This window comes from Schistocerca americana, chromosome 5, assembly GCF_021461395.2.
Source record: "Schistocerca americana isolate TAMUIC-IGC-003095 chromosome 5, iqSchAmer2.1, whole genome shotgun sequence".
Classification (NCBI taxonomy): domain Eukaryota; kingdom Metazoa; phylum Arthropoda; class Insecta; order Orthoptera; family Acrididae; genus Schistocerca; species Schistocerca americana.
Genome location: NC_060123.1, coordinates 705,089,271 through 705,109,540, shown reverse-complemented (window position 1 = coordinate 705,109,540; position 20,270 = coordinate 705,089,271). Strand labels below are relative to the sequence as shown.

General features: G+C 39.9%; 1 protein-coding gene across 1 annotated transcript in view; it reads left to right on the top strand.

The window, feature by feature from the left end:
• Positions 1 to 20,270, top strand: part of LOC124616645 (trehalase-like) — a 319,925-nt gene that overhangs the window by 182,215 nt on the left and 117,440 nt on the right. The window lies entirely within an intron of this gene.

Genomic DNA, 20,270 nt, shown 5'->3' with positions numbered 1-20,270 from the left:
GCCAAATTTTATCATACATAACTCATCTGAGACATGCATACGATATATATAACAGTATCTATGATTCACAGTGTAGTTACAGGGCAACCTGTCAGTTTTCTCTGCTGTGCCCAGCCTCAGTAAATCACCGATGTACATGGCTAATAATGTCAGTAACTATAAAAATGTGTGGGCAAGCATATTAGGAGATGTTTGCTCTTTATGCATGATACATTAAGATGATAAAGTCATGGTGTAAGATAGAGAGGATACAGATCTGTTCAAGTCCAAGGCTAACTTCTCACATGTGCATACCATGTGATGTTCACCTGCTTTATTTCATCATTGATAGTCCTCAATGTTGATGTACTGCATTGTTATACTGGCTGAAAAATGGGGGATGGAAGTTCAGCTCTGAATACTGTAATTGATGTAGCTGACAGTTTGCACAGTTATGTTTAACAGTTCTTTACTTTCACTGTTCAAAATTCCCCAATATTACACAGGTATGTGACCAGTTCACTATTGTAAATTTTAATAAACATTAATAGGTTGCAGGCAAACATCAGGATACTGCTACAATACTTTTCTGTTAAACATCTATAAGCAGAAAAACCTAACCACACATTTCACAGTTCTTGCAGAAAATATTGTATGTGTGACACTATTTCACAAATAAACTTAACAGACACTGTCATTATTTTAACACATGGCCTATGTGTGTTTCACTAATTCCACTGTTAAGTTGTTGCATTGCTGTTAATTGAAACAGTACATAATTTCCCTCTGAAAATTGGCCAGGGACTGACTGTCTTGGACCATTATATATCTTCACAATAATAGGTACTGAAACTATATGTTGTTTGGAGTTTAATTTACAGAAATTACAATTAAAACATAACTCATTCAATTAACTGAATACATTGAAAAATTTCTCGTTTTTAATAGTTCCTTCTGTCAGAAAGATTAGGCCATATTATTTGTTTAAATAATGAAATTAACATATATATTTATAAAAAACAATACTTTTTACAAACCTCGTAATTATTTTTGAATTAATTAAGGTATGGCTTTGCTAATATGTTTTCAAATGGAGCCAAATAAATACTTTAAGAATTCTAATAGTTCTTCTTTGTAATGTTCATAATTATTACAGAAGATATATTGGTTTATAAGTCAACAATAAATTTTTTGTCACGAAATAATTACTGGTTTCACCCTATAACAAAAGATATTAACTAGGAATAGTCAAAATAAATTAGGAAATTGATTACATATACAAAACTAAGCACAAAATCAGATCTGGTGCTATATTTCTTAAGACTGAGGGCTGACCTTCCTCTTTCATGGAAATGCAGATTATACTCATGCATGTTAAAGGTAACTATGGGGGGGGGGGGGGGGATTTAAGGAGGCAGATGGCAAAATGAGAGGAAGTAAAGAGATCCCAGCTTGCTTCATCACAACCATTACATATAAATTAGGCAGATTCCTAAAGTAATCATCCTGCCACTTACAAAGACCTGTGCTCTTCTCAACATGATAAAGAATGATATGGGTTTGTAGAAGACTGGAGTTTACAGAAGATCATGTCAATGTGGCAAAACCTATATTGTTGAGAGTACCCATACAATAATTAAAGGTGGACGGGACATTTTTGCCATTCACCTTTCACAACCTAGTGAATAAGCCATAGCTGAGCCTTGTGGTTCCACACTATGTATTATTACCAGAGAAGGAAAATTGCTACTCACCATATAGCAGAGATGCTGAGTCATGATAGGCACAAAAAAGAGATTCACGCAATTATAGCTTTCAGACATTAAGGCCTTTGTCAGCAGTAGACACACACGCACACACACACACACACACACACACACACACACACACACACACACACACACACACACACATGCAAACGCAACTTGCACACACGTCTGCAGTCTCAGAGAGCTGAAACCACACTGCAAGCAGCAGCACCAGCGCATGATGGGAGTGGCAACTCAGTGGGGGTAAGGAGGAGGCTGGGGCAGGTAGAAGTCCTTTCCATACAGTCTAGCCACCTAAGATCATCGCATCTGCAGTGATGAGCAATCCCTCTCAAAATATACTGAGGGTCTCACTGAAGCCTTCACTGACTGTAATTATCCTCCCATCCATGTACAAAAACAAATCTCCCCTGCTTTATCTTTCCAGTCTCTCGCCACCTCCCAAAGTCCCACAGTCTGGCCACAGAGGAGCGTTCCCCTCATAACTCAGTACCATCTGGGACTGGAGCAGCTGAATTACATTCTCCACCAGGGTTTCAATTACCTCTCAATTTGCCCTGAAATGAGAAATGCCTTGCCCACTATCTTTCCCACTCCTCCTACTGTGGTATTCTGCCATCCACCAAACCTACACAATATACTCATCCATCCTTAAACAACCCCTGCTCCCAATCCCTTACCTCATGGTTCATACCCCTGTAATAGACCTAGATGCAAGACCTGTCCCATACATCCTCCTACGACCACCTACTCCAGTCTGGTCACTAACATCACCTCTCCCATCAAAGGCAGGGCTACCTATGAAACCAGTCATGTGATTTACAAGCTAAGCTGCAATCATTGTGCTGCATTCTATGTAGGCATGACAACCAACAAGCTGTCTGTCCCCATGAACAGCCACCGACAAACTGTGGCCAAAAAACAAGTGGACCACCCTGTTGCCGAACATGCTGCCAAACATGATATCCCTCATCTCAACGACTACTTCACAGCCTGTGCCATACGGATCCTTCGAACCAACGCCAGCTTTCCTAAATTGTGCAGGTGGGAACTTTCCCTGCAATACATCCTACATTCCTGTAACCCTACTGGTCTCAATCATTGTTAGTCACTGTCCTCACCCATCCAGCCCCCTCCCTGTTCCCATTCCAGCACTACACAGCTGTCATTTCAATGCCACACCCAGGCTTTTAATTTCTTTTCCTTTTATTTCTCTCCTTTCTGCTTCTTATCCCCTCCCACTGCCTGCCACTTCCACCATACTATCCCTCCCCCTGCCCACCCCAGGCTCCTCCTTACCCCACCCAGTCGCCATTCTTACCATGCACTGCTCCTCGCAGTGTGGTTTCAGTTCTCTGAGACTGCAGATGTGTGTACAAGTTGTGTTTGTGTGAGTGTGTGTGCGCATCTGTGTATGTGTGTCTACTGTTGACAAAGGCCTTAATGGCCAAAAGCTATAATTGTGTGAATGTTTTTGTTGTGCCTATCGTGACTCAGCATCTCTGCTATATGGCCAGTAGAAACACTCCTTCTCTGGAATTGTTACATTCCATCCTGGATTTTCCATTGTTTGATTCATTACGTATCATTCTATCACAAAAATGTTGGCGTCAACAAGATCCTGCTGAGATTGAATTATTAAAGAATCTGTGGAAATAGTTTGTTGGAAGATTTTTTAACCACAATGGCATATTTCAACCTGATAACTTATGGACTGAGTAATTTCTTTAAAACTTTCACAAAGACAAAATTGTATGGTTAATACCACATCTAATAAAAACTAATTTTATTATTTTGACTGCTGAATTTCACCTCTGTAGGCCAGTGATTCAATACGAGGCATGCCTGAAATACCATCATTATGCATATTTCTGCAAGTGTCAGACAGGGTCACATCTAGGGTGCGAAATGGAACAGAGAGCAGTTAGGAAGAACAACCAACACATGTGCGGCACTATGCCAATTTTTGGTACAGACTCAGTGATGTGCACCAGTCCACAACCCAGCTGAAGATCTCTCCCTCATTGCCAGTCAAAATATTATGGCTAGATGTTGACTTCATCTGGATAAAGTCCCAATATCCCCTGGGATACTCATTACACTAGTAAAATTTCAAGACTCATGCACCTTTTTTGCTTTTCTACCTTCAACTTAGGGTACTGTATCATCCAAAAGTGTCTGGACATTAACCTCAGTGCCACTGAGAGCCTTTACATATGAACAGTATTTCTCTAATTTTTGTGGGGATATTTTGATGACATTATACTAGGATAGTTATCGAAGGACTTTTAAATCCCATTTGACAACCAGATATGTTTCGTTCAATGAATCTCTACTTGTAGGTCTATGATTTGTATTACACCTATTGCACAGTAGTCACTGTTTGTATAGAGGTTTGTTTACAAAGCTTGTATGCCATTGACAATCCCTCTGAGATCAGTTTCAAAGTATATGTTCCCAAAAGACTCAGTTCCATACATTGTCATTACATGTGTGGGAATCCCTAGTCAGTATGCTCATAGTATGCTCTGAGTATTAAGGAGAGGCAAACCTATGTTTCTAGCATTTGTAGACTTAGAGAAAGCTCTTGTCAGTGTAGACTGGAATAATCTCTTTCAAATTCTGAAGGTGGCAGGGGTCAAATACAGGGAGTGAAAGGCTATTTACAATTTGTACAGAAACCAGATGGCAGTTATATGAGTCAAGGGGCAAGAAAGGGAAGCAGTGGCTGGGAAGGGAGTGAGACAGGGCTGTAGCCTGTTCCTGATGTTATTCAATGTGTATTTTGAGCAAGCTGTAAAGGAAACAAAAGAAAATTTGGAGTAGGAATTAAAATCCATGGAGGAGAAATAAAAACTTTGAGGTTTGCCAATGACATTGTAATTGTGTAAGAGACAGCAAAGGACCTGCAAGAGCAGTTGAACAGAATGGACAGTGTCTTGAAAGGAGGATATATGAGATGAACAACAGAAACAAAACGAGGATAATGGAATGTAGTCAAATTAAATTCTGAGGGAATTTGATTAGGAAATGAGATGCTTAAAGTAGTAAATGAGTTTTGCTATTTGGGGAGCAAAATAACTGATGATTTTTGATGTAGAGAGGATATAAAATGTAGACTGGCAGTGGTAAGGAAAGCATTTCTGAAGAAGATTAATTTGTTAACATCGAGTATAGATTCAAGTGTCAGGAAGTCATTTCTGAAAGTATTTGTACGGAGTGTAGCCATGTATGGAAGTGAAAAATGGACAATAAATAGTTTAGACAAGAAGATAATAGAAGTTTTGAAATGTGGTGCTACAGAAGAATGCTGAAGATTAGATAGGTAGATCACATAACTAATGAGGAAGTATTGAATAGAATTGGGGAGAAGAGGAGTATGTGGCACAACTTGACAAAATAAGGGACCAGTTAGTAGGACATGTTCTGAGGCATCAAGGGACCACTAATTTAGTACTGGAGGGCAGTGTGGAGGGTAAAAATCAAAATAGAGGGAGACCAAGAGATGAATACACTAAGTAGGTTCAGGAGGACCTAGGTTGCAGTAGGTACTGGGAGATGAAGAAGCTTGCACAGGATAGAGTAGCATGGAGAGCTGCATCAAACCAGTCTCTGGACTGAAGACCACAATAACAACAACATGCTGATAGTGAAATGCATAGAGTGTATGAATGGAATTTGGACACACTTTATTGCTTAACATGGAGATATTCCTTGGCTGACATGTGAACACATATGACAGACTGTTGACACAAAAGACACTCTCCTCATGTGAGTCAACCACTGACCAAAACTCTCTTTGTGGCAGCTCAACCACTTACCAGAGAGTCTTTAGTATCTTGCATTTGCATTATTGATGGTGATGTCCCCTCAGAGGCACCACCTCTGACCCACAGGAGGCTGGAGCACTGAGGGAGGAGGTCACCAGGCACCACAGTTGCTGACATCATCTCAGAGCAGGCACTTTTGACTAGTAATTCATTGGCTGGCTGCTATGCAGGCCACTGGTGTGCCATTTCTTGACAAGAAAGACGAGAAGAATGTGATGTTATATCCTTGCCCAGTTCCGATGCAGGTAACATTGGCAGAGGTAGGTGGAGGTTGACAGGGGTGGCCATAGGGGAACTGATGGTCTGCATTGAGATCATTATGATGTGGTGGGGAACACTTAGCTGTGCGGGTGACAGAGTTCTGCATGCAGTGATATTCATCTCCACTTGCATGTTTGGAAGCAATTGTTGTGTCCTAGGAAAGTGGGGAGTGGGGGGGGGGGGGGGGGGGGGGGGGGGGGGAAGGGAGGCAAGATAGGAAAAGGAAGGAACTGGTGACATCAGCTGAATCAGTGCATCAGGACTCTATGTGGGATTGGCAACGATGAGTGGAATGTATGCCAGACTGGGATTTGAAAATGGGACCTCCTGCTTACTAGACAATTGCGTTAACCATCCGCCATCCAGACAGCTTGTTTATCACATACAAATGGACTTTCTTGGCATGCTTCCCAGCTGACCCACATTTCCACCTAACCCTACCTATCTGCAGTCCCTGCCTGTATCCTCCCAGCTCACTAACTTTAAATTCCTGCTGGAGGTCAAACAATGCTGCGTGTCACTCTGAAAGTTGTCGATTCATTCCCCATTGAGGTGAATCAGTGATATGAATGCACGGTGTTTGTTCTTTCGGACATGTACGATAAAACAGACACCTTGCATTCATATATTACCAGTGTTGAAGCAAACTCAAATCAAGAAAGTGCACTTATTATGCTGAAGTAGGTGCTATTATTCACTGTGGCATCACCACTGTGGGAATTCCTGGTTGAATGAAATTCACATGCACGTTATTGCTTAATATGGAGATACAGCAAGATGTGGGCACATGATGCATTATCATACAGCATACTGATAGCATCAAAGACATTCTGCTTGTGGGAACTCAACCACTGACCAAAGAGCCGTATTATATCACACTTGCATTATCAATGGTGAGACCCCCAAACAAGTAATATTTTTCTGCAATGAGTGATGTTCTGATATATCTATTCTAATTAGTTTCTAGAGAAAGAATTTAATGTTGTAGTTAAAAGTAGTGACAGAGAATACAAATTTATTTTATGTCTAATGTTGGTAACTGATTTCAATCTTTACAAACAACTTCAGACCAAGGATCTGAAACTTACTGTATTATGATGGATCGTATATGACATATTCGTGGCAACCTTAAATCGAACATATCAGCAATGTTAATTAAGATTTATGTAAAGTATTGTATTACCAAGACAACAAGAGAAGCAGCTGTGTACAATACCAACCACTATCTGTCACAAACTGCTAACTGGCCCTCAAGGGCTTGGGGTTATAAAAGGGAAGTTCTTTCCATTGTTTCTCACATGATCTGTAATAGATCTTTAAAAATCCCCAAACAGCATACCAAGTAATACATAAAAAGGAAAACCTCATGTTGCATATGCAGAAGTACCAGGATGTTGCTTAAAATCTGCAATTTTAGTACTTACATTTGAAAACTGTTCATGAAAGACCAAAAGTAACTCCCAGTACATTGAAATATTATTACATGTCATATTAACCAAATTATTCTTGAGTGTGTGATTCCTTTGTGCTAAATAACAACAGTATTAGTTGGGATGCCAGTGGTGGTCACAAAGACAAAATTCAGCTAGAACTGCTCTCACAGGGAGCCTCTCTTGCTGGTGGGCCAGTGCAGTGATGTCTCCTGACCAGTACTCATCATTTGGCTGCCACAGCAATGTTCAGTCACAACCTTTTCCCTTGCTTTAATAGGTAGCCTGTATCAGCACAGGACAAGGATGCAAAGCTGCTTAAAACATTTGATACATTTTACAATGAAATATACTAATGTCTCCAGTTAAGTGTGTCATTCACATATTGTTGGTTAGATGAACAGACATCTACCTGTTCATTTCTATTTTTTTAAAAAACTTTACTAAAATAATGTCTATTATAAAACCATGCTATTGTGTGTAGACTTGTTATTTAGCTTAGACTTTCAGAGTGCAATACTGTTTATTATACACAAGATTTTTGTTTATAAACAAAAGAGCAATTCATCTGCCAAAGTTCTGAGTCCAATAAAATATTTAAGCTCCAAAAGAAAGATGTCAGGATAATTTTGTTTAAAAAGCAAAGAGGCTTGTGTAAATAACTATTCCGAAAACTAGGTATTCTTCCACTGCCAAGCCAGTACATATTGGAGATACTAAGTTTTACCATGCTAAATATTGCCAGCCTGAAGCAGAATCTGGACTATCACCAGCATGACACTAGAGGGAAATACTTGCTGACACAGTTTCCCCATTCCACCAAATTATATGCTGATAGTGTAAAATGCATGGGGATTGAACTTTATAATCATCTACCACTAAACATAAAAAACATCATGAATCCAGTACATGAAACTTCCTGGCAGATTAAAACTGTGTGCCCGACTGAGACTCGAACTCGGAACCTTTGCCTTTCGCTGGCAATTGCTCTACCATCTGAGCTACCGAAGCACGACTCACGCCCGGTCCTCACAGCTTTACTTCTGCCAGTATCTCGCCTCCTACCTTCCAAACTTTGCAGAAGCTCTCCTGCGAACCTTGCAGAACTAGCACTCCTGAAAGAAAGGTAGAGCACTTGCCCGCAAAAGGCAAAGGTCCCGAGTTCGAGTCTCGGTCGGGCACACAGTTTTAATGTGCCAGGAAGTTTCATATCAGCGCACACTCTGCTGCAGAGTGAAAATCTCATTCTGAATCCAGTACATTGTAAAATAAGGCTTGGATCAATATTATTACAACACTGTTTTTATAACTTACATGCATATTTTGAATATGATTTTTCTATGTAATATATTTGCACTTATCTTTTCCTACTGTAATTTACCTTTAAAATGTAAATTTTAATAAGGCCTACCCAACTATTAAAAATTGATCTACTAGTATGTACTTATTATATTTATCTAGTAAATCTTAAATATTGTATAAATTATATAATGCTTATTTGTACTTTATTTGATTTTAAATATATCCACAAATTTTAATTTTAATTAGTCCTTGCTGACCTTAATTTTGAACAACTTGTGAATGTACTTGTACTATATCCTATAATCTATAACTATCATACAATTTTGTAAGTCTAGGTGTATTTAATTTGGTGTTATGTATTTTTTAAATGTACACAAAATGATTTAATGTATCAATAAAGAATGAATGAAGTGGGATACAGAAGTACTAAGGCATGATGAGATGTGCTTGAAGTTCTCTAAGATGATAGATACAGCAGTAAGGAACAGCTCAGTTGGCAGTACAGTTGAAGAGGAATGAACATCTCTGAAAAGGGCAATCATACAAGTAGGAAAGAAAAACATACGTACAAGGAAGGTAACTGTGAAGAAACTATGGGTAACAGAAGAAATACTTTAGTTGATCGATGAAAGAAGGAGTACAAAAATGTTCAGGGAAATTAAAAAATACAGAAATACAAGCTTCTGAGGAATGAAATAAATAGGGAGTACAGGGAAGCTAACAGGAATTGGCTGCATAATAAAATGTGAAGAAATCGGAGAAGAAATTGTTGTTGGAAGGACTGACTCAGCATATAGGAAAGTCAAAAATACCTTCAATGATATTAAAAGCGAGGTTGGTAACATCAAGAGTGCAATGGGAATTTCATTATCAAACACAAAGGAGTGAGCGGATAGGTGGAAAGAGTACACTGAAGACCTCTATGAGGGGGAAGATTTACAAGAGATAGGGTATCCAGTATTAGAATCAGAATTTAAGAGAGGTTTGAAGGACTTAAGTTCAAATAAGGCAGAAGGGATAGATAATATTCTATCAGAATTTCTAAAATCATTGGGCGAAGTGTCAACAAAATGACTATTCATGTTGTTATGTAGAATGTCTATCAGAAGAATGTTAATCACATGCTATTCCGAAGACAACAAGCTGACAAGTGTGAGAATTATCATGAAATCAACTTAACAGCTGATGCATCCAAGTTGCTGACAAGGATGATATACACCAGTTTGGAAAAGAAAATTGAGAATGTGTTAGATGATGATTAGTTTGGCTTTAGGGAAGGTAAGGTAACAGAGAGGCAATTCTAATGTTGTGGTTGATAATGTAAGCAAGACTAAAAAAAATCAGGACATGTACATAGCATTTGTTGACCTGAAAAGAATATTCAACAATGTAAAATGGTGCAAGATGTTCGAAAATCTGAGAAAAGTAGGGGTAAGCTGTAGGGAGAGACAGGTAATATACAATATGTACAAGATTCAAGAGGGAATGATAAGAGTGGATGACCAAGAAAAAAATGCTCAGATTAAAAAGGGTGTAGGGCAGGGATGTAATCTTTCACCCCTACTGTTCAATCTGCACATTAAAAAAGCAATGATAGAAATAAAAGAAAGGTTCAGGAGAGAAATTAAAATTCAAGGTGAAAGGATCTCTATGATACAACTCGCTGATAACATTGCTATTCTCAGAGAAAGTGAAGAAGAATTATGTGATCTGCTGAATGGAATGAACTGTATAATGAGTACAGAAGATGTACAGAGAATAAATTGAAGAGAGACAAAGGCAATGAGGAGTAGCAGAAATGAGGAAGTGAGAAACTTAACATCGGGATTGATGGTCATGAAGTCAAGGAATTCTATTACCTAAGCAGCAAAATAACCAATGATGGACAGAGCAAGGAGGACTGGCAAATATGGCATTCCTAGCCAAGAGGAGTGTACTAGTATCAAACAAGGGCCTTAATTTGGGGGAGAAATTTCTAAGAATGTACGTTTGGAGCAGAGCACTGTATGGTAGTGTGGGAAAACTGGAAAACAAGAGAGTCAAAGCAGTTGAGATGTAATGCTACAGACAAATGTTGAAAAATTGGGTGGACTGATAAGGTATGAGGAGGTTCTGCACAGAATCTGAGAGGAAAGGATATGTGGAAAACACCTACAAGGAGAAGGGACAGGATGACAGGACTCTGTTAAGACATCATGGAATGAATTTCTTGGTACTAGAAGGAGCTGTAAAGGGCAAAAACTGTAGAGGAAGACAGAGATTGGAATACATCATCATCATCATCATCATCATCATCATCACCACCACCACCATCATCATCATCATCATCATCATCGGGACTTCCTTCCAGCAAGTTGGGTAGGAATTTGGTGAACGATATGCCTCCATTGGTTTCTGTCATGGTATAGCTTTTCCCTCTCTACTACATACCATGTTACTCCTCTCCTCTTGAGATCTTTCTTAATCTGGTCTGTCCATCTCTTTCTAGGCTGCCCAATTGTTTTTCTTCCTGGTATTTCCATCTCCAAATACTGGTGTGGATTTCGAGTCAGGTGCATTCGCTTCACATGAGCGAACCACTTCAGTCTCAAAGCACTCATCCTCTCCTCTGTAGTCAATGTGTCACCTGCAGGTCTCTCCTTACATAATCATTCCTGACTCTCTCTCTCTCTCCTAGTTTTTTGTAGAGCTGACCAATCTCCAATCTTCAAGCGTGTGAAACGAAGATTGGAATACAACCATCAAATAATTGAGGACACAGGCTGCAAGTGCTATTCTGAGATGAAGAGGTTGGCACAGGAAAGGAATTCATGCTGGGATGCATCAAACCAGTCAGAAGACTGATGACTAAAGAAGAAAAGAAATAAAAAAAAATGAATGTGTCATATATGAGCTACAGTACCTGTTCTGCTACACCAGGATGAGTCATTGTTAAATGTTGTTACCAAAATATCAAAAAATTCTTGACCATCTTACTTCAGATTTTTCAAGAACACTCTAATAAACATAGACTACGTATTTTTGAAGTATTGACCAAATATAAACAAATATATACCATATAAAGAGGAAATATTGTTAGCAAAAATCTCATTCATGAGTAATTTACTTCAAATTTTACGCAATAGTGTAATAACCATACAGACAGATACAGAAACATATTTTTAAATACCTATGATATATAAACAGATATATATAATCTATACTCATAAATAAAGACAAGTTGTTGTTTACTGTTTTTGCCAAAAATCTCAAAAAGTTCTTGACCAATTTAAATCAGATTTTTACCTACTACTCTAATAAACATCCAACAATGAAAATAATCAATTTTGGACAATATAATGTAATCAGACAGATAAAAAATCTAGTCACCAAGTGGTGACAAGAGAACATACATATACAAAAACGATTTTATGTATGCAAGCTTTCGGAGCTAGTGGCTCATTCTTCCAGCACAGTGGTTGAAGGGGAAGGAAAAGAAGTGAAGGAAAATGACTGCAGAGGCTTAGGAAAAGGGTTAGAGTATGGAAAAGTTCCCCAGAACCCTGGGACAGGGGAGACTTGCTGGACGGGATGAGAAGGAAAACCTTTCCAGGCCATTCCCTTCAGCCCCCCTTCTTTCCCCATCAAACCTTCAGCCAGAAGAAGGAGCCACTGGCTCCAAAAGTTTGCATATATAAAAGTTTTTCTTTATGTTTGTGTTCTCTTGCTGCCACTTGGTGAGTAGATTTTTTATCTATCCAGTTACGTGATGTTCTAATAAACATTCAGATGGACATGGGACACTTTTTACACAAAACGTAATGAACATTCAGATGGACATACACCACATTAGAAAAAATGTATTTATAATGAGGATGCGTTGTTAGCAAAAATCTCAAAAAGTTCTTTAAAAATTTACTTTAAATTTTTACGCAACACTCTAATAAACATTTGGATGGACATAGGCTACATATTTTTCAATATTTAAATGTAATAGAGAAAATTTGTCAGAAAAATATTTTGAAATTTCTTGACTGACTTACTTCAAGTTTTTACATGATTATCTACTAAACATCAAGACAGCTATAAATTCTTGTAAACAAGAATGTACAGGTTTCATATTAAAACCAACTGTGAGATAGAAAATGCTGTGCTGTGAAAATGTGCAATTTCAATTACTTTCTTGCAGTCAGTTTCATCTAGAATAGCAGCACATTTAAACATTAGACAAAATGTTTCTACCATACTGTTTCTCTGTATACACAAATTTAAACAAAAAGTTGTATACGCAACTACGTATTGCATTTGATGTGATTCTGTAGATTTTCCTGACATCTTACATGTTTATGCTCTTCATGGGTATGCTGCTGGAAGACAATCATATCTGCAGCATACCTGTGAAGAGCATAAACTATGCACTGCCTTGTTTTCTTCCTCACACTCTGTTTTAACAGGAAACAGGAAAGCTGTGTTTATGGCTTTTTAGCTTTTTATTAGGATACTATTAGCAAATCTGGGCTGTTTAAAACTTTACAATAGAAACTTTTTGTGTATTAAAATTATGTTAAGTATTGTATTTGAAGCTTCTATCTTCACAGATCCAGCAGCATGGGAGGTCTCTCATATCCTGTACACTTACAATCTCAACCAGTTCAATCATTCATGTTAAGCAACTTCAGTTCCCAATCAAGGTTTCATTGGCAATAACAGCACACAAGACCCAAGGGCAGACCGAGGGTCAAGAGGAGATGGACAGAGAGGATGGGAGTGGAGATAGACAGAAAGAGTGGGATGGAGGAGGTGGAGAGAGCTGGGGTGGGGGTGGGGGGGGGTGAGGACTAGATGTACAGAGATAAGGGGGAGAAGAAGATGCACAGAGATAGGGGTTAGAAGAAGATGCACAGAGAGAGGGAGAAGAAGGACATTAGGTTGTACGCCTGATTCCCATACATATTTAGCATTTGCAAAGCATTGTCATATTTGCTAGTATTGTGTATTTCAGAGCCTTTGTCTGCAGAGGAATGTAATGACTGGAACCGGTTACCACACTAGATATAAAATACATTTGTAATCTTTACTGCTGCTTTTTATTAATATACTAAGTATGATAGCAGAGTTCCTTCATGATGTCAAAAATTTCTTCATTAAGGTTTGATCTGCAGGATACTTGCTGTGCCTATGATTTACAAAGCTGTAACTATCCCAATGTACTGTCTGATAATTAAACTCTCCTAAAATTTTTAGCTGGATGTGGGGGTGCATGTGGTGGTTGACAGATGGAGCCAGTTATAAGTTTATTTCCACACCTGACACTGAGTCTTGCCCAAACAGTCTCACATCTCTGTCTCTATCTCACTGTATTTGAGTTTATATATCTACATCAATAATCCACAAGACACATGATGGTGTGTGGTGGGTAGTACTGATGCCCCCTTCCCTGATCCACTCATGGATGGCATGCGGGAAGAATGGTTGTAAGGAGGCCCCTGTATTAGCTCTAATTTCTCAAATTTTCTCATTGTGGTCATTTTTCAAGATGTATGTGGTAGGAAGTAATATGTTGTCCAATTCTTCATGGAAAGTACTCTCTCAAAATTTCAATAGCAGATCTCTGCATGATGCACACTTCTCTTGCAATATTTGCACCAGAGTTTGTTGAGCATCTCTGTAATGTTCTTGCACTGATCAAATGATCCTGAGATGAAACATGCTGCTCTTTGTTGGATCTTCTCTCTCTCTTGTGTCAGTCCTACCTGATAATGATCTCAGATTGATAAACAATACTCAAGGATGAATCAAACCAGCACCTCATAAGCTACTTCTTTCATAGATGAGTTACATTTCCTTAAGAATTTTCTTATGAATCACAGTCTGGCATCTGCTTTTCCTACTATTTGTTTTATGTGGTCATTTCATTCAAGGCCAATCTGGATAGTTACTCCTAGATATTTTATGGTAGATACTGTTTCCAGAATTTGGTGATCAGTTGTGTAGTTTACAGTAGGGGATTTCTTTTCCCATATATGGTAATCATTATATTTATATTTAAAAACAAAGATGATGTGACTTACCATACGAAAGCGCTGGCAGGTTGATAGAAACACAAACAAACACATACATACACACAAAATTCAAGCTTTCGCAAGAAACTGTTGCCTCATCAGGAAAGAGGGAAGGGGAGGGAAAGACGAAAGGATGTGAGTTTTAAGGGAGAGGGTAAGGAGTCATTCCAATCCCAGGAGCGGAAAGACTTACCTTAGGGGGAAAAAAGGGTATACACTCGCACACGCACACACACACATATCCATCCGCACATACACAGACACAAGCAGACATTTGTAAAGGCAAATGTCTGCTTGTGTCTGTGTATGTGCGGATGGATATATATATATATGTGTGTGTGTGTGTGTGTGTGTGTGTGTGTGTGTGTGTGTGTGTGTGTGTATACCCTTTTTTCCCCCTAAGGTAAGTCTTTCCGCTCCCGGGATTGGAATGACTCCTTACCCTCTCCCTTAAAACCCACATCCTTTCGTCTTTCCCTCCCCTTCCCTCTTTCCTGATGAGGCAACAGTTTGTTGCAAAAGCTTAAATTTTGTGTGTATGTATGTGTTTGTTTGTGTTTCTATCGACCTGCCAGCGCTTTCGTATGGTAAGTCACATCATCTATGTTTTTAAATATATTTTTCCCTCATGGAATGTTTCCCTCTATTATATTCAAATCGATATATTTATTTAGATTCAAGGTCAACTGTCATAGCCTGCAACATTCATCATCCTCTGTAGATCATTGTGCAAATCAATGCTGCCTTCTGGCTTTGCTGCTTTCTTATAGACAACTGCGTCAACTGTGAACAGTCTTGAACAGCTACCAACACTTTCTGCTAGATTACTTACATACATTGTAAACAGTAATAATCCTGTCACACTCCCCTGAGGTACTCTGGAAATTTACCATTACTTAAGTCAATTTTTTTCCCTTAAGAGTGACATTCTGAGTTTTATCTTCAAGAAAATCTTGAATCGAGTCATAAATTTGATCCAGTATTTAGTAATCTCATATTTTTTTCATTAGACAGCAGTCAGGGATAGTGTCAAATGTCTTTCCAAAGTCAAGAACATGGCATCAACCTGAGTGCCATGTCTACAGCACTATGGATCTATGGAGGAACAGAATGAACTGAGGTTTGCAGGATCTCTGTTTGCAGAACCCATGTTGATTGCTGATAGAGGAGATTTTCGTTCTCCAAAAACTACGTAATTATTTATGTATAACACATGTTCCACAATATATTGATGCCAATGATAAGGCCTGTAATTATGTACATCTGTCCTATGACCCTTCTTGAAAATGGAAATGACCTGTGCTTCTTTACAGTCTCTAGGTGCTCTTCGTTGCTCCATCAAACTACAATAATCTGCTGGTAGAAGATGAGCAAGTTCTTTTGCATAATCTTTGCATATCTCATCTGGTCCTGAAGCCTTTCCACTACTAGGCAAATGTAGTTGTTTTTCTATTCTATGACTGGTTACCTCAATATCTGCCATTTCAATGTTTGTAAGGTGATTGGAGAGTGGGACTATATTATGACCTTTTGTGGTGAAACTATTTTGGAAGTATGGTCACTGAGAGACTCAATAGATGATTTCAGACTGCTTACTGAATTTATGTAATACCAAAATCTCAGAGGGTTTTTAGTCAGATTGGTTGAAAAATTTTACTTTCAAGCCACCAAAAACTTGTCTCGATGCTCTCCTTACACTCATTTTCACTTCATTCAGCTTTTGCTCATTATCTAGGTTTTGACTTCTCTTGAATCTGTGATGAAGCTCTCTCTCTCTCTCTCTCTTTTTTATTTATTTTTCTTTTTTTTAGCAGTGTTCTAACGTGACTATTAAACTATGATCCGTGCATTTGCCATGCAGCCTGGCTGCTTGTTGAGTCCTTATGATGGCTTATACCACAGCCAGTTCCACTGCCTGTGGGCCTGCAGACGTCAATAGCCATTCAGGGCTGCATGCTGGCCCAAACCAAGTTCTTTTGTCCCGTGCACTCCCTTGGATGGATGTACCCTATTTATTGTTCTGTGCTGCTGTCACTGCGATCTGGGAAACACTCTGCTATGCATTTCACAGTTGATGTTCCATATTCATGCTAGCTGATTCATGTGATCTTCTGCATTCTGCTTGTGTGGTGTCATTTAGCTATCTGGTGTTACATCAGGATTTTTAGAGTGCTGTCAAGTTTGAGTTGCACAGACAAATGGCACAACTGCATCGTTGCACTGATGAAGGGATACTGGAGATACTGACAAGGATTGACAGTGAAAGTGAGTGTGGCATCTTCAATGAATGTAGCGATGATGAAGATTCACCAGAAGAATCTCATAGTAATACACCTCCACGTACTTCACCTAGTAGAGCTCACCAGAACAGTTCTTATTCAGATTCTGAAAGTGAAGACGAATTGATCCATAAAGGGCCATGCCATAGTGATAATGAGAAATTTGATTGGCAAAAATGTGATTTCAGTCCAGCACTTCATGCATTTGATGACTCATCTTCGGGACATAATTGCCTACAAGTGCTGGATTCAAGCTTTCTGTCCTTTTTCATGCTATTTCTATCAGAAGATCAGATGAAATTTATAGTTCTTGAAATGAACTGATTTTTCAGTTTCACCATGGCAAATACACTCCTGGAAATTGAAATAAGAACACCGTGAATTCATTGTCCCAGGAAGGGGAAACTTTATTGACACATTCCTGGGGTCAGATACATCACATGATCACACTGACAGAACCACAGGCACATAGACACAGGCAACAGAGCATGTACAATGTCGGCACTAGTACAGTGTATATCCACCTTTCGCAGCAATGCAGGACGCTATTCTCCCATGGAGACGATCGTAGAGATGCTGGATGTAGTCCTGTGGAACGGCTTGCCATGCCATTTCCACCTGGCGCCTCAGTTGGACCAGCGTTCGTGCTGGACGTGCAGACCGCGTGAGACGACGCTTCATCCAGTCCCAAACATGCTCAATGGGGGACAGATCCGGAGATCTTGCTGGCCAGGGTAGTTGACTTACACCTTCTAGAGCACGTTGGGTGGCACGGGATACATGCGGACGTGCATTGTCCTGTTGGAACAGCAAGTTCCCTTGCCGGTCTAGGAATGGTAGAACGATGGGTTCGATGACGGTTTGGATGTACCGTGCACTATTCAGTGTCCCCTCGACGATCACCAGTGGTGTACGGCCAGTGTAGGAGATCGCTCCCCACACCATGATGCCGGGTGTTGGCCCTGTGTGCCTCGGTCTTATGCAGTCCTGATTGTGGCGCTCACCTGCACGGCGCCAAACACGCATACGACCATCATTGGCACCAAGGCAGAAGCGACTCTCATCGCTGAAGACGACACGTCTCCATTCGTCCCTCCATTCACGCCTGTCGCGACACCACTGGAGGCGGGCTGCACGATGTTGGGGCGTGAGCGGAAGACGGCCTAACGGTGTGCGGGACCGTAGCCCAGCTTCATGGAGACGGTTGCGAATGGTCCTCGCCGATACCCCAGGAGCAACAGTGTCCCTAATTTGCTGGGAAGTGGCGGTGCGGTCCCCTACGGCACTGCGTAGGATCCTATGGTCTTGGCGTGCATCCGTGCGTCGCTGCGGTCCGGTCCCAGGTCGACGGGCACGTGCACCTCCCGCCGACCACTGGCGACAACATCGATGTACTGTGGAGACCTCACGCCCCACGTGTTGAGCAATTCGGCGGTACGTCCACCCGGCCTCCCGCATGCCCACTATACGCCCTCGCTCAAAGTCCGTCAACTGCACATACGGTTCACGTCCACGCTGTCGCGGCATGCTACCAGTGTTAAAGACTGCGATGGAGCTCCGTATGCCACGGCAAACTGGCTGACACTGACGGCGGTGGTGCACAAATGCTGCGCAGCTAGCGCCATTCGACGGCCAACACCGCGGTTCCTGGTGTGTCCGCTGTGCCGTGCGTGTGATCATTGCTTGTACAGCCCTCTCGCAGTGTCCGGAGCAAGTATGGTGGGTCTGACACACCGGTGTCAATGTGTTCTTTTTTCCATTTCCAGGAGTGTACATCAGAATCAGTTCGTTCTAGACTATCCACCTAGAAAGATACAGGTTTTGAGGAAATGTATAGCTTCATTGGTATTTGGCTTCTCATGGCTTGTGTTAAAAAGTTGAGAATAAAGGAATATTGGTTCAGAGATGTACTTCTGGATACTCCAATTTTCAGCGAAGCTATGTCTTGTGACTGTTTTATGTTACTTTTCAGAATGTTGCATTTTAGTGATGACTCGGCCAATCATGGCTATGACAGTTTGTTTAAAATTAGGAAAATAATTGATACAGTTCACATGGTGTTCCACAGCGCATTTAATCCATACAGAAAAATCTGTGTCAATGAAAGCCTATTATTGCTCAATGGTCGCTTATCTTTTAAACAATACATTCCTTCGAAACGAAGTAGATTTGGAATCAAAACATTCATGTTGTGTGACTGTAAAACTGGATACATCTTGGATTTCATTGTATACACAGGCACAACAACAGAAATTGAAGTCCACAATTTGGGGAAATCTGGTGATGTTGTGGCAACACTAATGAAGCCATACCTTGAACGTGGACATACTCTGTATGTCGACAATTGGTATACAAGTCCAGCCTTGTTCCTCTGGCTTCACAACCAGAGAACAACAGCATGCAGTACTGTACATAGCATAGGAACATGTGCAACTTTCCAAAGCTACAAAAGAAATTGAAACAAGGAGTAGTTGAGTTTATGTCAACTGATGCAATGATTGCCATCAAGTGGTGCAACAAGAGAGAATTGTTCATGCTGACTACCTGCAACACTACAGAAATTTGTGAATTGGGAAAGACAAACAGGACAAGTGGCGAAAAGGTAATGAAGTCACAATTGTTGTTGATTACAATGCAAATACGGGAGCAGTAGACCACACCGATATGCTATTAAACTTTGTTGCATCTGTGTGTAAATCTGTTAAATGGGACAAAAAGTTTTTTTTTCATGTTGTGAACCTTTGTGTTTTGAATGCTCACTCTTCACAGAATGGTGACAGGGAGCAAAATATCATTAGCAGATTTTCATTTATGTCTGGTATGAGAACCTGTGGAAAAGTTTGCTACAGCATGGAGAAGAGATAGGAAAGGAGGATGCTCTGATGATAAGAATCCTCTTCGCTTTACTGGGAGGCACTTTCCATGTGTAATTCCAAGCGACCAGTCCAAGAAACGTGGACTATAGCATAGATGTGCAGTCTGCTCGAAACAGAATGTGGGTTGAGAAACAAAATATGAATGCAAAATATGCAATGTTGCTTTGTGCGTTGACCCATGTTTTGAAACATACTACACTAAGAAGAACTTTTAGCCACGTTGCTACAGCTGGAAGATGAAATGAAGCTCTAACTTCTGAAAAGAGTTACTCAAAAATAATAAAAAATAATAATTACAAAAATTTAAAAAATTATTTTTAACTTTGTCAATGCTGGTCCGAAGTCTGGACGAGAAAGAAGGATGGGAAATATAGCTGTGAAAAAAATGGAAAAAGAAAGAAAAGAAAAGAAAAAAAAACAGTGAATTGTCTGAGCTTGAAGATCCTCTCCAGATGAAATACTTTACTGACAAACACCTTTTGAATGAACATATGAAACATCCA